The sequence below is a fragment of the Meleagris gallopavo genome, chromosome 10 (genome assembly GCF_905368555.1).
Source record: "Meleagris gallopavo chromosome 10, MGAL_WU_HG_1.1, whole genome shotgun sequence".
Lineage (NCBI taxonomy): Eukaryota > Metazoa > Chordata > Aves > Galliformes > Phasianidae > Meleagris > Meleagris gallopavo.
This window is the reverse complement of record NC_139413.1, coordinates 3,188,077-3,204,162: the sequence shown is the minus strand read 5'-3', so window position 1 is coordinate 3,204,162 and position 16,086 is coordinate 3,188,077. Positions and strand designations below refer to the sequence as shown.

The following is a 16,086-nucleotide window of genomic DNA, read 5'->3' as shown; positions in this document are numbered from 1 at the left end:
TTTCTGGCTCCGTCTGGGAGATGGCACTCCGTCTTATCCACGCTATTTGTTAGGAAGGTAAGGAAAACACTTTTGTCAAGGTTAATTCCAACAGACTCACCACCGTTTGGGTATGAATAATGAATTTTATTTGGAGGGAGACGGGCGGGGGACAAGGCAGGTTTGTCCTCTGACTGCCCAGGAAGCAAGCATACATCTCACAAACATTGAGGAAGATTGCGTCTATTCACTTAAAGATCAAAATGCTTTAAGAATAGAATTTGGAGACTTCTGTCAGTATTCACAATCCCTCTAAACAGTTATCGTCTGTTACAATTATCAATGCCAGAAGCATACCTCAAGGTCCCCACAGACAAAATAAATCCTCTTGAATTCTATTTCAGCAACGGCAATTTAAAATCATCATCTTTGGAAGCTCTGCCGTAGCAGAGCCCAGCGCTCGGGAGTTTACGGGTCCGGCCATGGCAGCGTTCACCTCTGTAGCAACACCCGAATCATTTCACAAACCCCCACACCACAGGGACAGAAACTTCCATCTGCATTCTGCTGCGATGCTAACGAAACGCTGAATTGACCAGAAAAGCTGCCATTGTTTACTACTCCATGATCCTGCTGTTTGGCTTCATCTTCTACGTGGCTTTAGGGCTCCTACGTTTATAGGTGATCGGCGTGATTAATAACCGCTTAAAAGAATCGTTCTTCTAATTGCAGGACGTCACCTTGCTCACTATATTCGCAGCTGAGGAGAAAGCAAACATTATGAAAAAGCATCTTCTGGGTTCAGTTTTAAGTAAATGCTCGATTAGTTCCGGAATCGTTAGGCAGGTAATTAATTGTACACACTCGCGGTTTCCGAAAGGCCCCAGAAATGCCAGAACCGCCTTTAGCCGAGAGTTCTGGAGCCCGGCGGGGGGAAGTGAGGGATCCACACACACCGATCCCAAGGTCATTCCGGTATTAACGCTGGCATCTGCTTCAAGTCTCTGCAAAAGTCCCCGGTGCGTTCGGCAGCCTTCGCTGCGTCCGCAGGAGGGATTTCAGCTGCCAGAAAAGAAACATTTCCTCCAATCCTGTCGCGGCACTTTGAGAGAAACCATTCCCGTCGGAGTTAATTTCCTGCCGCGCATCCCCACGCCGCACACAAAGTCCTTCGGATTGCAGAATATCGCCGGTTATTCCCTAGGTCTACGAGCGGCACAGCGCGCACAGAACCGTTACTTTTTTCTCCGCTTCTTTGTTACGGCGACGAGGAGAGCCGCCTCCCCTCCGCGCATCCTCGCCGGCCGCCGCCCGCCCGCGGTCTCCCGCTCGCCGTGCTGCGGCTGCGGCCGCCGCCGCTCCGCTCCCCGCCAGCGCTCGCACCTGAGCCGCCCCTCCCCTCCCTTTCCCTCCTCCGGGCCGGCGCTGCGGCGCCCAGGCGGCTCGGGGCGGCGGCGCCCCCCTCAGCGCAGCGCGGGAACGGCGGCGCGGATGGACGGACGAGGACGAGGCTGAAAAGGCGCGCGTGGAACGGGGCCCGGCGGTGTGAGGAAGTGCCCGCACAGACCGACCAGAAACCTCGGTCACCTACACCTACACCTAACTTTCACCTAGTTGTGTCCGTGTAACGCCTGGAAATGGTTAGCTTCGTTAACTACGTGCCGTGTCCAACAGACAAACAAACAAACAAACAAATAAATAATCAGTCTCCTAAACATCCATTATTTTTATACTGAAGTTAGACTCATTTTAAAACTCATCTTGGTATCATACCCGTCTGCACACAGAGAGGCACAGAGAGGCACAACAAACAGCAGCACCCTCCATTTCCCAGCACAGCCTTGGTACCCCCATCACAGAATCAGAGAAATGCCCGGGTTGGAAGGGACCTCAAGGATGATGAATCTCCAACCCCCCTGCCACACGCAGGGACACCAACTTCCACATTTCAGAGCAGCCCAGGCTGCCCAGGGCCCCATCCAACCTGGCCTTGAACACCTCCAGGGATGGACGGGGCATCCACAGCCTCTCTGGGCAGCTGTTCCAGCACCTCACCACTCTCATAGTAGAGAACTCCTCCCTGACATCCAACCTCAATCTTGCCATCCTGCTCCTGCTGAAGGGCTCAGGGCTGCATCCAGCCCCCTGCTCCGCATGCTAAGTACCCACAAAGAGCCTCATCAGCCTGCGGGGACGCTGGGTGCCTTTAGGCACAGAGATAAATGGAGATATGAAAATACCAACCCGGTACTTTAGCCTAGGGATCAGCAAAATACATATGTGAAGAACGGCGTGGGAGAGTTTGACAAAGGGATTTCAGTGCCATAGCTCCAAGCAAGGCAGAGGCAGGGCTGCCATACACAGCCTGGAGCTAGAACTGCAGGCAGCACGTTACAGCTCCGGTGCTCCAAAGCAGCATGAAGTGTGGCTGTGTGATGACGGCAAGTACGAAGGATTGAATAAAATACAAGAATCAGCCCAGGGCCTCAGCATGGAGAGTGGCTGCAACACAGAATGCATCCTCAGAGCTGGGCCCCACGCAGGAATGCCCATCAACAGCAAACTCCACTGGCTGGTTTTCAGTGCAGGTGCAATGAATGTTGCCTGAATTATAACGAAGGGGATGAAGTAAGGGTGTGGACATCCCTTATTTGTGAATAGATTTCCTCCATGACAGCTGTAAGGGCCCTCCTGCAAGCTGCCAGCAGCCCTACCCTGTGCTTCTCCCTGCCTGGCTCCCAGCTCCAAGAGGCAGCACTGCCAACAGCAGCAACCTGACTGCTCCAACTCGAGTGGCATTTCCCACGAGTTTGAAGGCTAATGAGAATTAAAGCAGAAATCAGCTGTCCTGTCCTGATGGAGCTCCACGATCACAGGCAGAGATGGAGCAGTACTGCGGCGTTTCTTCACAGGCGGAACATGAAAAAGCTGCATGGGAGAAGTTTTTCTGTCTGCACATTAGGGACACAAAGATTCTGAAACAGTTCTAAACAAAGCGTGCTTCGGGATTTTCATATTTGCATCTAAGGGAAAGGAAGTGAGAAAGAACAATTACACTGGACAAAGCCAAACGCTGTCACTCAGGGGTATCTTATAAGCAGAAGCTTGTCCCGTACCTTGTTCTGTCCAGCAAAGGGACAGAGCAATCCCTCATTGAACTGAAGCAGCGATTCCACACCTTCCTTATGAGTTACATCATCTAGATTCAACAGAAGCTGCCAGCCAGAGCAGGAGGCTCGCACCACCCAATCCTGCTAAAAACAAACGGGATGTGGTGGGAACTGGAGCTTCAGGGCTGTGAAAGCAGCATGATGTGTGTGACCCCGCAAGGAGGTGAGATGAAACTTCTCAGACAGAAAAAGTCCTCACAGAAGTTGGTTTAGGAGCTCCAAGCAAGAAAATAATCTTTTTCCTGGTCTATTTCTAGTTTCAGGTCTTCCAGGACTCTGTGAGAAAACTGGATGGTCAGCTGACTAAATGGTCAATTACATTTGCCCAATTTTTTTCTTTTTTTTTTCAAAGCTATTGATTAGAGCAGGGAGATGCAGGCAGGAGCGTAGGATAAGGAACATGATAGTTACTTATTTAGATGCAGACCTGAATGACAACGTTGTTAACAGCTCTCTACCAACTCAATGGCATCTTTTCTCCTCAGCTCCTCCTATTGTTTTCCTCTACCCACCTTCTGAGCCTATAGAACAAAGGTGTTTCTTCAGCTCGCTGTACTTTCATTTTTACTGCCTCTGGCATTTAGTGGTCCACAACATCATGTGAACACTCGTTTTGATTTTTAGTGCCTCCAGGAGAATGTTGTTCTATCAAGCCTGCAGCTTGCAATGCAACTTAAAGCAGCAGAGGTGGAAAAGAAATGAGGATCTGCATTTTATAACACAATGGCCCCTATACCCCAGTGACTGCAGAAAAGATCAAGTGATGAGATCCACGATGCCAGTTTTGGAAGGAGACAGCAGCTTTCTGAAAGGTCAAGGTGCAAAGGATGCAGAAGGGAACTACTGATCCTTTTTCCTGCAAGCTCTGGTGCTGCCTGCTCCTCTGCTGCTCTCATTCCGCCTCCATTGCTGCTTCTAATGTGACAAATATTAGCCAGTCTCATACAAATGTTAGGTAATTACCATTCTGCCATGCAGAACGAGAAATTGGCAAAAACTATCGTTTCTGTGTTGTGATGGATCAGTACAGAAAGCTGAGCATTCACGTTTGCAAGTTTCCTGTGCAGCCCTTTCATGCTGTTATTTAGCAATTACTATCAGCACTTGTAAGGTTTGAAACTTCACAACTGGCTACCAACAGTGTTCTTGTATTTAATAAATATTGAGCAAACTCATTGAGTAAACTGCTACAATTTCCTTTCAAACATAACTACCTGAGACCTGGTCACTTTTCTGAGTCCTACATTCAATAAGGCTTTCCTTTGGAAGGAGGTTCTCAACATTACATGATAAATGGGATTCACACACTCAATTCAGAGCAACAGGCACTCCCAAACTTCTGAGCTCCAACTCAATCAAAATAAAACACCCTGGAGTAAACCATCCATAAAGAAATGAACTTTCCTCAGGGAAATGCTGTCAAGTGTAATGAATGGTGATCATTAGCATTCCTTAGGAATTAAACATAGCATCTGCTTGAAGAAACAGCACTTAGGACAAAAGCAGTGTAAGGACACTGCTGCTAATTGGCTGCATGGGAAAAGAAAAGCCTTCAAATGATCAAAAATGGACCATGGAAAAATGGCAAAAAAAAAAAGTCTTTGGATGGTATGAAAAAGCTCAGAGATACACCCTCAGAGCGGGTCATGTGGCTGCAATCACAACTAATCCACCTGCCCTTAAACCAGCAGTAACATCACAGGGGTGGAAGGGACCTCAAAGAGCACCCACCCAGTTCAAGCCCCTTACTGATTTTAATGCTGTGTCCCTATACATTTCTCGAAGGCACACTTTGACATAGCTGAGGTTTTACTAATACCTTTTTCTGCAACAAGCCAGAAAGTTGGAACAAAATGCCACAGATATGTCTAAATTGGTATTCTAGAAACCCATCAACAACTGGATAGCAGGAGATGATATGTTCAAAGGCACTCCTGCTGACTTGGCAGAAGCATAAGCTCTGTCAGCATTAGCAGTAATTCTATTTCAGCATAGCCAGAACAACAGTTTTTAATGTTACTAAAAAAGAAACGCCAAACACTGTGATCACCTACTTGCACCTAATGAAATCCAATTACTTGTCTTAAACTACAGCATGATCTGCTGAGAGCAATTCTGACTTAATGAATTCATATAGTGAATAATCTCTTGCAGCCTTGGTTAGGAAGCCAAGTTCTGAGCCCGGTCCAACAGCAGCTCCCAAGATACAAACCCAAGGATCACACCCGTGTACATCTGTCAGGCTTGCAGAAGCACAAGTTTGGATGCAACAAGAGCAAAGCTGAAGTACACACACAGATAATTTCCATGCTTCGAAAACAAAATAAAGCAAACAAAAAAACCTGTGCACAGTACTAAATTTAGTTCACCCAAGAGCATCACCTCTATTTTGCCCTCCTCCTGTTCGTAGCACAGAACTCCATGCCAGGCCCACCTACGGCTCCTCCTTTTCCACCTCAGCACAGCACCTTTACCCTTCACAAAGACAGACTCACATGACAGATCTCCCCTCTGCCACCTCTGCTCACTTACTAAAGATAGGCATGCACACAGAAGAGAGGCAGGAAACACTCGGAAGCAAGGTGCTGCTGCCGACTGCTGAAACACTGTGCTGAGAGCTACAGCACACACACAGAGCACTTCCAGCAGTAATTTATCTTCTTCTCAAAAACGGCTTAAAACCCTTCAGATCATCCACTTCACTCCAGTTCCCCTTACTAAAAACACTGCAGCCTGGGAGCTAGCACTACAGACAAATGCACAGGTGCGTGTCAAAAACAGATTCCATTCCCCTGTTTATGGACACAGCTCCCATTAAGCAGCAGCTGAATAAGACAGGCTGCCTGGAAACGTGTGCCTGATCTCAGGGACAAGTTAGCTTTGCTTACACAATGGGTACATTCCACCCTAAACCTTTCCTTGAGTAATTGTTTAGTGGCCATTAGGAGAAAAAGCGAGAGCTTGAAGTGCTGGAGCTAACAAAAACAGCTGAGAGCTAAAGATTCAATATTTACCTTAGTGCAAAATCTGCTGAGGATGACGTGGTACTGAACCCAGATGTGGACTCAGCCCTCCAATCCATCACTTCCTGAGAGCAAAAAGGTGAGGACCATCCAAGCAAACCTGGGATCTTTCAAAGTCTGCCTTTAAACAACGTGACTGCTGTTCCACCACTTCGGATAAGAAATGGACGAGAGAAACACGGGAAGGATATGGCACGGAAATTATTTATAAACTGAAACGTGGTACAATTTCTTTATATAGATTTTAAGCTCCATTTAGGCTGAATTTTCCTCCCAGCTGGAACAGCTGAAGAGGTAGCACTCATAGCCTGTGTGCTGCCAGGGAATGTATCAGCACCCACTGACATCAGTAACAGCAGAAGAGAAAAGGTCCAGGAGCAGTGCCTTACCAACAGGAGTCTATAGGGAAAAAAATCAGCAAACAGCAACAGAAGCAGACTCAGGCATGGCACACAGGAGTAACAAAATGCTGGAAATGCCACTGAACTCCTGACTTTTCTTTCCCCAGAGTTAAAAGCTAGCTAAGTCAAGTTTCAAGATATTTCATATCTGTGCTTTGAGCTTAGTAACATCTAAATACATTCAGTTGCAAATAAGTACTGATTTTATCTTAAATTAGATTATATGAGGACATTTATATTTATAGATAGAAACTGGCACATGTAAAATGTTACGTGAGCTGAGAAATTAGTTCTGATATTTCTTTTCCTAATAAAGAAAATGACATTATTTGCCATCTAAGAAACAAACAGAATTAAACACATACTTTGTTAGTGCTGATATTAGGCAAAATATCTTGTTAATAAAACAACAGCAGAAAACTGAAGAATAGAACTTCCAACTTTTGCACGATGTATGGCTTTATTATTACTATGCTCAAGTAGAGGCAAACCAGTGAGCTTTCCATGTTAGAATTCTGTTTCAAGATTTTGCAAGGGCACTTTATCACACTGCCTCTTAAAACGTCCAACTGAGTATTTATGATTAAAAGCAGTGGGTTTTTTATAACTTGATTTTAGGCATAACTTGATTTTAGGTCTTACAAAAACATTACAAGTCCTTCCAGGTCAAAGCCGCTCTGATAAATGTATACAGCAAAAAATAAATCTACATTAGTTCTGCTCCATGAAACCTGAAAAAACTGATGCAGTTTCTCTAAGTAAATGCTGACTACTTCACTTCAGTTTTAATTCTATATTACATCTACAAAGCTGATCTAGGTGCTGTCTTTAAAACTAGCACTGAGACATCTTACTACAGCCCTTTACCGGGCAAATCATGTTGTGGATTGCCAAATCCCAGGCAAAAGACAACATTTTTGAGAGAATCTACGAATGCATTTTACGAATGCATTTGGAGAGGACGCTGCCAGGCAACAGAGAGCTCAAGCCTATAGATCAAATTCAAGGCCAACTTTTTTCACCAATACTAAACTCACAATTAAGCCTCTCTCCTCCGCTCAGTGCTGAGCCTTGAAGCTAAATATCAGACTCTTCATTCATGTTTGAAGACGTCAGATGTAAGCACCCCACAGCTGGCAGATAAACACTGACCCTACCTGGTTGGCATGACAGCCAGGAAGGCCACATAGAAGCGAGGATTCTGTGCACTGGATGCTGCCTGCTCCATCTGCACAGGATGCTGCAGAGGCCAGCATCTTCACCTGGCCCATGGAATTAGTTGGGCTGGAAAAAGCACACAGCACATTTCTTCAGCACTTTTCTTCCCAGCACATCTCTAATATTTGCTGCAAGAACAAGCTGAGCATAATTTGTTCTCGTACTTTTAATGAAAAATAAGATAAAGAATGACATGACAAAAAAAAAAAAGTAGTTATTGGCTGCAGAACAATCTTTAAAGCTATCTTACAATAAGAAAAAGAAAGAAGCAAGCAGAAAGAAGGACAGCTTTCAATAGCCTAAAGAAGAACACTCCCATATCACTGTATCAGCAGCAGTTGTCTACACTGTATTTACAGCCATTCCATATAATGAAATAAAGATACTTGGAAGTGACTCCAACAGTTATGGTGCTTGAATACACTACATGCAATGGACAAAATGAAATCCCAGCAGCAGTTTTCTACGTAAGGAAAGGCTTTATACAGTGATCTGCATTACTTTTTCTGCCCAAGTTATGAAAATGCTCAGTAGTCACAAAACTCGGTAGAAATCGAACAGAACTAGATTAAAAAAGAAAAAAAATCAGCTCATGTTCTAATCAAAGTGCTCACAGGGAAAAGCTTTGCTATGTTTCCTTCCCCCCCATAAGGTCCTTTGTAAAATAAAGCTAAAAAAAAATTGGTTACATTCAAAAAGCTATATTTTATTGTTATGGCAACTGATGTGCTAAAAATAAAGAAATAAAGTTGTTATGGCAACTAGCATTTTAAAAGGCAGTCAAAAGTAGAATAACCAAACATTCTGCTGGCTTAAAATGTAACGTCTATGACTCAATTTTCAGAGAGAGCTTCAGAGACAAGTAGAGTTCTTTTTTTGATGGTGCTGCAGAGCTCACAATTAGCACAAACTCCACAGAGCTGCGCAGGGCACAAGGTAGGAACTGGCTGAGAACAGACATTTCACCACTGGGACTTCTCTTGGTCACTGGGAGCAACGCACACCCTGTGCTGCCTCCGTACTGCGCCGAGCAAGCAAACTTCTGCCCCTTCATACATACGGATGATTGTAATGACAAGATCATTCTAGCCTTCAGTGTCTGCGAGACGGCTGCTCAGCCTTGCTGTGAGCTGTACTTCCCCGCAGCAGACAGGCACATATCAAAAATTACCACTTATCAAATTAACAGAGCTGCACACGGTGAAACTTTCCAAAGCCTGTAGTCAGATAAGCCTTAATTAATAGTAAGCAGAGTATCTAACAAATACTTCAGGGACTTGAGACGGTAACTTCCACTGGAAATAATTTCCACTGGAACCACGCACGCAGCATTCACCGCACGCCCATGCTGGCTGACATTTAACACAGTATACCCCCAGTCCCTATGTGAGATTCTCCTGCCTTACCCCTCTGAGAGCCCCATCCACCACAGCTGTCCGCACTCACTGCTTGCACAGCCAAGAATTCAGATTTGTACTAAAGGGAAAAGAATCTGATCGATTCCTTATTGTGCACTAGAAAGTCAAGCGAGACATAAGGAAGGGCAGCAAGGGTAACACAGATAAATTTAAGTGTATTTTTGTGGGTTTGCTTGCCCAGTCTCTGTCCCTAGGTGCACAGTTACCCATTCCCCCTTAAGCACTACATGAAGCCACAAGTATTTCTAGAGGTGCAAACGCAGTGGCAGGAATGGATGTTAAATGAGGAATCCTGACAAAGTCAAGAGCTTCTGCAGGGGAAACTCCATGTACAGTAGTCACTATATAGCAATTTTCAGTCAAGATAAACCTTAGAAATAGGAAAATCAAAGCCTTAAAGCAAAAATTTTAGCAGCATGCTCTTTAACACTCAGGCTGAAGGAGCCAGGCTGCATATTTTCAAGGCTTGTTGCTGACTCAACCAGCTAGCGAAGACAAAAGACACACTGTTGTGAGCTTGCTATGAAATTTGTTTCCTCATTGTGTTAGTCTAAAATTAATCAAGTGCATGGTTGCTTGAAGTGCAGGTCTTCAATTCCACAGAAAACGTGCAGCAGACCAAACAACACCCCACCTAACTGAGAGCTACGTTCATCCATCGCCTGCGTTCTGCCTTGCATGGCAGCTGCACAGGGAATGCACCTCACCACTACCACAGGAAAAGGGAAGTTCTCTGAAGAAATATGTAGAAGTCACCACAGTGCAGCTGCCTTCACCAGCAGTGAAAAAAAAATCTTCTGGCAGGCTGACGGTCTGGATGAGGCACAGCCTGAAAATGCACCCCCAAATATGGGATTTAGTTTAGAGTCAGGCTGTATGCTATCTGGTCAAAATAAGGTTAGATTTTGAAAAAGGATTGCTTTTGCGACAAGCCAGCCATAGGAACATGGCTTTATCCAGGCTGGATGTGGCTCTGGGCAGCCTGGTCTGGTGACCCTGCACATAGCAGGGGGTTGAAACTCGAGGGTCACTGTGGTCCTTTTCAACCCAGGCATTCTATGATTCTATCAAATATTATATCTGACTAAAACATTGCTCAATATCACTAATATTCAGCTGTCAGTTCCAAAGAAACCCCATGACAATCTCCAACTGGACCAGATTCTTAGCTGCCACAGTATTTGGGCATGTTCATAGAAATCCATGTGAAAGATAATGAGAAAGAAGAGATGCACAAGTAGGATGCAAGTAGGATGCAACTTTAGAGCAGCTGCAAATCTGGTACTGATGGGGAAATTACTCTGGAAATTATAACTGGTATGAAAGTAAGAAAATGTTTATGGGCTACAGGCAGTAAATAAGATCTACAGGTCTCTCATCTCCTTTAAAGTGATTACTGTGAAATGTACCTAACACTGGCTCATTTCCTTAGAGCATCCTATAAGAACATGCATGAATAACAATTAAATCCAAGTTACAATCTAAAAGAAATCACAGATAAATTAAGGTTGAAAAAGGTATCAGGATCCTCTCATGTATTAGATGCTAGTTTGAATGTAAGTGATGCACTCATTGCTTATTATTATTACTGCCTGCTTATTATTATTACTGCTCACTCACCAAGATTTTGAAATATCAGCTCTCAACAGTCAGTCACAGAAAATACTGCTTGTTTTGAAAACTGACTCCTGCGCTTTCTTCTGCATGTGAAAGTTTACGACCTCAAACTGAGCTCTTAGAGAAAATACTTGGTTTAAAGCTTTCAAAAGCACACAACAGAACAACAGCAAAGTTTCTCTCAGCTTTAATTCAGACAAAGGCCACTCCAAGCCAAAATTGCAACTAGCAATTCAGATTTTCAATACAGATCATTTTTAGATAGTGACTGCATTTGGATATGCCAGTGCCTTCTGCGTGGCACCATGGCAGTTCAGCAGCCAGCTGATGCACAAATGGCCTTCTTATTTACAAGTCAGTCTGAGGCTGTCCCTATTTGTTTCTGGAGACTAATGTCACTATTAATTTACACGTGCAATAACAGAAATTAGTCACCCTTATAAACAAGACATTTAAAATACAATTGCTCTGTCTTTCAGTGCAGCTTTCCAATTTCCAGAGTGCAGATGCTGTGCGGATAACATCACTGAACTCTACTCAAACTAGCTGCTCCATTACAGCAACGCAAACAAAATGATGCTCTGTCTCTTCTGCTCACCTTCAAACAGCTCCAGCCCTCGAGTAACGTGGCCTCCTGAGCAGCAGTTACGTGACCTTTGCATGGAAGCAGGGAATGGTTAGGAAGAAGTCAGCATGCAAAGAATTACAGATGAAAGGCAGCACCATGAGAACATTGAGAAGATAAACGTTGTTAGGAATTGGAGAGCTCTCAGGCTGGCCTGGGCTCTGAGCACCCTGACGGAGCTGGAGATGTCTGTGTTCATTGCAGGGAGGTAGAGCTAGCTGACCTTTAAAAGTCCCTTTCAAATCAAATGATTCTATCATTCTTACAACTGTCTGCACAAAAACTGATCAATTTGAATCCTAGTTTGTTAACAGGTAAACTAGGATAGCTATCAACATTTTATCTATGGAGGGATAGCACAGAGCTTTAAAACTCATTCAGAGGTGTGAAGCATTTACCAGAACTAGCAGTTTTTATTGCACGCTAAAGAAACAGAGATACTGAGATATCCCTGCTCCATTCTGCCTAACAAAACACTCTGTATCATCGTATGTATCACTGTACATTCAGAGACTATGAGAACATGAATTTAAATATCAGTTCTTCCAGTAACCATCAGTTAAGCCTATTCAGGCCATAATACTGTTATTACCATTCTATTTCAACTGATGCTCCCCTGCTTCTGCAGATAACGGATTATAAATTTACACAGATCCCAACAGAACGTGGCCTCCAAGAGGACAAATGCAAATCTCATTTGCACTCTACCCTTCAGAACAAATGTGTGAGTGCATGTGATGTTTAGAGCTGGAACGTCTTACGGTGCCCCAAGAGTCAAGGTTGCATCCTGAGTGCCATCAGTGCTATCCTAAGTGGTTGTGCACAGAAGAGAAAATGCAGGACAATTCTGCATATGGTGGAATGCTTTCTAATTTTTACACGGGCCCTGAAAAAAAATATTGGAATTATTCTACGTATTTTTTTTTAATACCATATATAAAGGTTAAAATTTAGATAACACAGAAATTACTAATGGATGCTATTTTATCTTTCTGCGAAGAGCTGTCATTAAACATAAGAATTCCTTCAAAGACAAAGAGTGAGTACAAGGTTTTCCCTTCTGCACACACAAAATTGAAAAATTTTCTCCAGATGAGCAATAAATGAATCAAAACTTGACAAATTAAATTCACCTCAGGGACATCTTATTCCTGAATTTCTAGCACAAGTATTAACATTTAGTATGTGACTAGATACCTTGGCACGTTCATAATAAACTAAACCTTTTATCTGAAGTCTGAATTTAAATAAAGCTCTTTAAAGAATTAAAACCCCTGTCAACTTCTGCTCTTCAGAGGCAGTATTTTCTTATTAATTTCTGGAAAGTATTTTCAGTTCATATATAATTTGTTATGCCACAACACGTAGAGTCACTAAAATAGTTCAAACAAGGGGAAAATTAACCTCCAGCAGTAACCAAAATACCACTAATGAGGCAATAATAACCAATACCAAGGATGAGGCATCCCATCAATTCAATCAGTGTTTGATTGGATCTGTCCCTAGAAACTACTTTAAATGATAAAAACATCACGAATCTATCTGACCCAAAATGAACAATCAAGTTTAACAGACCAGGAAAGTAAAAGCCATCCTATTCTCACCCCTTCAGGGAAGGCAGAGATAAGTAAAACTTAAGAACCTGCCAACAGACATTACAATACAGCTGAATATAAAACCAACACAAAACTGGAAATGCTATGCATATGTCTGATTATCTGTTCCTGCACAGTTATTGTTTTATTCTGTTTCGAACAAGATACAAGTTGATGGAAGAACTTATTCTAGATTCCATCACCAAGACATGGAAGAAAGGAAGGTTATCAGATGAAGTCAGCATTTGCAAGAGGAAATCATGCTTGACCAACCTGGTAGCCTTCTGTGATGTCACAACTGGCTGGGTCAATGAGGAGAGCAGTGGACGCTGTCTACCTTGAGTTCAGCAAGGCTTTTGACACTTTACTGATAACATCCTCATCAATAAGTTAAGCAAGTGTGGGACAGATGAGTGGACAGAGGGGTGGGCTGAGAGCTGGCTGACTGACAGGAGCTCAGAGAGTTGTGACTGGCAGCACAGAGTCTGGTTGGAGGCCCATAGCTAGCAATGTTCCCCAAGGGTCAGTAGTGAGCCTGAGCTTATTCTACATCTTCATCAATGACCTGGATGAAGAGGTGGAGTGCACCTCAACAAGTTTGCTGATGATACAAACCTGAGAGAGATGGTTGACACACTATAAGGCTGTGTTGCCATTCAGTGAAGCCTGGATAGTCTGGAGAGTCGGGCAGAGAGGAATCATGTAAGGTTCAACAAAGGCAAATGTAGGGTTCTACACCTGTGGAGGATTAACCACACTCATCAGTACAGGTTAGGGATGGCCTGCCAGAGAGGAGCTCTGCAGAGAAGGACCTGGCGGTCCTGAAGGACAAGCGGTTGGCCACAAGCCTGCAGTGTGTACTTGTGGCCAAGAAGGCCAACAGGACCTGCAGTGCATTAACAAGAGTGTGGTCAGCAGGTCAAGGGAAGTGACTCTCTCCCTCTACTTTGCCCTGGTGAGGCCACATCTGGAGTACTGTGCCCTGTTCTGGGCTCCCCAGTTCAAGAAAGACAGGGAATTTCTACAGACTGTCCAGTGAAAGGCTACAAAGATTCTTAAGGCCTGGAGCATCTCCCATATGAGGAAAGGCTGAGAGACCTGGGGCTGTTCAGCCTGGAGAAGACTAAGAGGGGATCTCATCAATGCTAAAGGGCAGAAGTCAAGTGGATGGTTCAGGCTCTTTCAGTGGTGCCCAGCAACAGTACAAGGACAAGGGGCAGAAACTGGAACACGGGAAGTTCCATACAAACATGAGGGAAAAAAACTGTGACGTGACAGAGCACTGGAACATGCAGCCCTGAGAGGTGGTGAAGTCTCCTCTGGAGATATTCAGAACCTCTCTGGATGCTTTCCTGCGTGACCTATTGAAGGGAACCTGCTTTAGCAGTGGAGTTGGACCCTATGGCATCCAGAGATCCCTTCCAACCCCTACAATTCTGTGATTCTGTGAAGTATTATGTATCTCCTTTTAGCCAACTGAAAAAGTGACTTTCTAATAATTGATAATTGATCATCTAACAGCTTTTTTTTTTAAATCATCAATAAGCATATAGCTGTACCATTCTTGATATCTAATCCTTCTTAAAGAGAAGTGAGATTTTTCCTGTTAGTAGAAAATGATATAAAGATGCAAATAAAAAAGTTAGAACCAAAACATCAGAAATTGGCATTTTCCAATATATTATCACTGAAATTTCCTAGTGATAAGAGTTGAGACTGAAGACTGGAGGATAGCCAATGTCACTCCGGTCTTCAAAAAGGGCAAGAAGGAAGATCCGGGTAATTATAGGCCTGTCAGCCTCACCTCCGTCCCTGGAAAGGTGATGGAACAGCTTGTGCTGGATACCATCTCCAGACAACTGGGAGAAAAGGAGGTTATCAGGAGTAGTCAGCATGGGTTCACCAAGGGGAGGTCGTGCTCGACCAACTTGGTGGCCTTCTATGATGCTGTCACATGCTGGGTGGATGGGGGAAGAGCGGTAGATGTAATCTACCTTGATTTTAGAAAGGCGTTTGATACTGTCTCCCACGACATCCTTATAACAAAGCTGAGGAAGTGTGGGATAGACGAGTGGACAGTGAGGTGGGTTGAGAACTGGCTGACTGGCAGAGCGCAGAGGGTCGTCGTTGGTGGTGCAGAGTCTGGCTGGAGACCTGTAACCAGTGGTGTCCCCCAGGGGTCTGTGCTGGGTCCGGTCTTGTTCAACATCTTCATCAATGACCTTGATGAGGGGATAGTGGCCACCCTCAGCAAGTTTGCTGATGATACGAAGTTGGGAGGATTGGCTGACACGCCTGAAGGCTGTGCTGCCATTCAGCGAGACCTGGACAGGCTGGAGAGCTGGGCAGTAAGAAACCGGATGAGGTTCAACACAAGCAAGTGTAGGGTCTTACACCTAGGGAGGAAGAATTGCATGCACCAATACAGGCTGGGGGATGAGCTGCTGGAGAGGAGCTCTGCAGAGAGGGACCTGGGCGTCCTGGTGGACGACAGATTGGCCATGAGCCAGCAGTGTGCCCTCGTGGCCAAAAAGGCCAATGGCATTCTGGGGTGCATTAAAAAGAGCGTGTCCAGCAGGTCGAGGGAGGTGATCCTCCCCCTCTACTCTGCCCTGGTAAGGCCTCATCTGGAGTACTGTGTCCAGTTCTGGGCTCCCCAGTACAAAAAAGACAGGGATCTCTTGGAAAGAGTCCAGCGGAGGGCCACAAAGATGGTGAAGGGCCTGGAGCATCTCCCCTATGAAGAAAGGCTAAGTAAACTGGGTCTGTTTAGCCTTGAGAAAAGAAGACTGAGAGGGGACCTGATCCAGGTTTATAAATATCTGAGGTGTGGCGGCCATAGTGGTGAGGCCAGTCTCTTTTCAGTGGTACGTGGAGACAGGACGAGGGGAAACGGACATAAGCTGCAGCATAGGAAGTTTCGCACGAATGTGCGTAAGAACTTCTTCACGGTGAGGGTGACGGAGCACTGGAACAGGCTGCCCAGGGAGGTTGTGGAGTCTCCTTCTCTGGAGATATTCAAGTCTCGCCTGGACGCCTA

At 44.7% G+C, this 16,086-nt stretch overlaps 1 protein-coding gene across 4 annotated transcripts in view; it reads right to left on the bottom strand.

The window, feature by feature from the left end:
• The window catches only part of RABGAP1L (RAB GTPase activating protein 1 like), a 200,308-nt gene that overhangs the window by 132,166 nt on the left and 52,056 nt on the right, over positions 1 to 16,086 (bottom strand). The window lies entirely within an intron of this gene.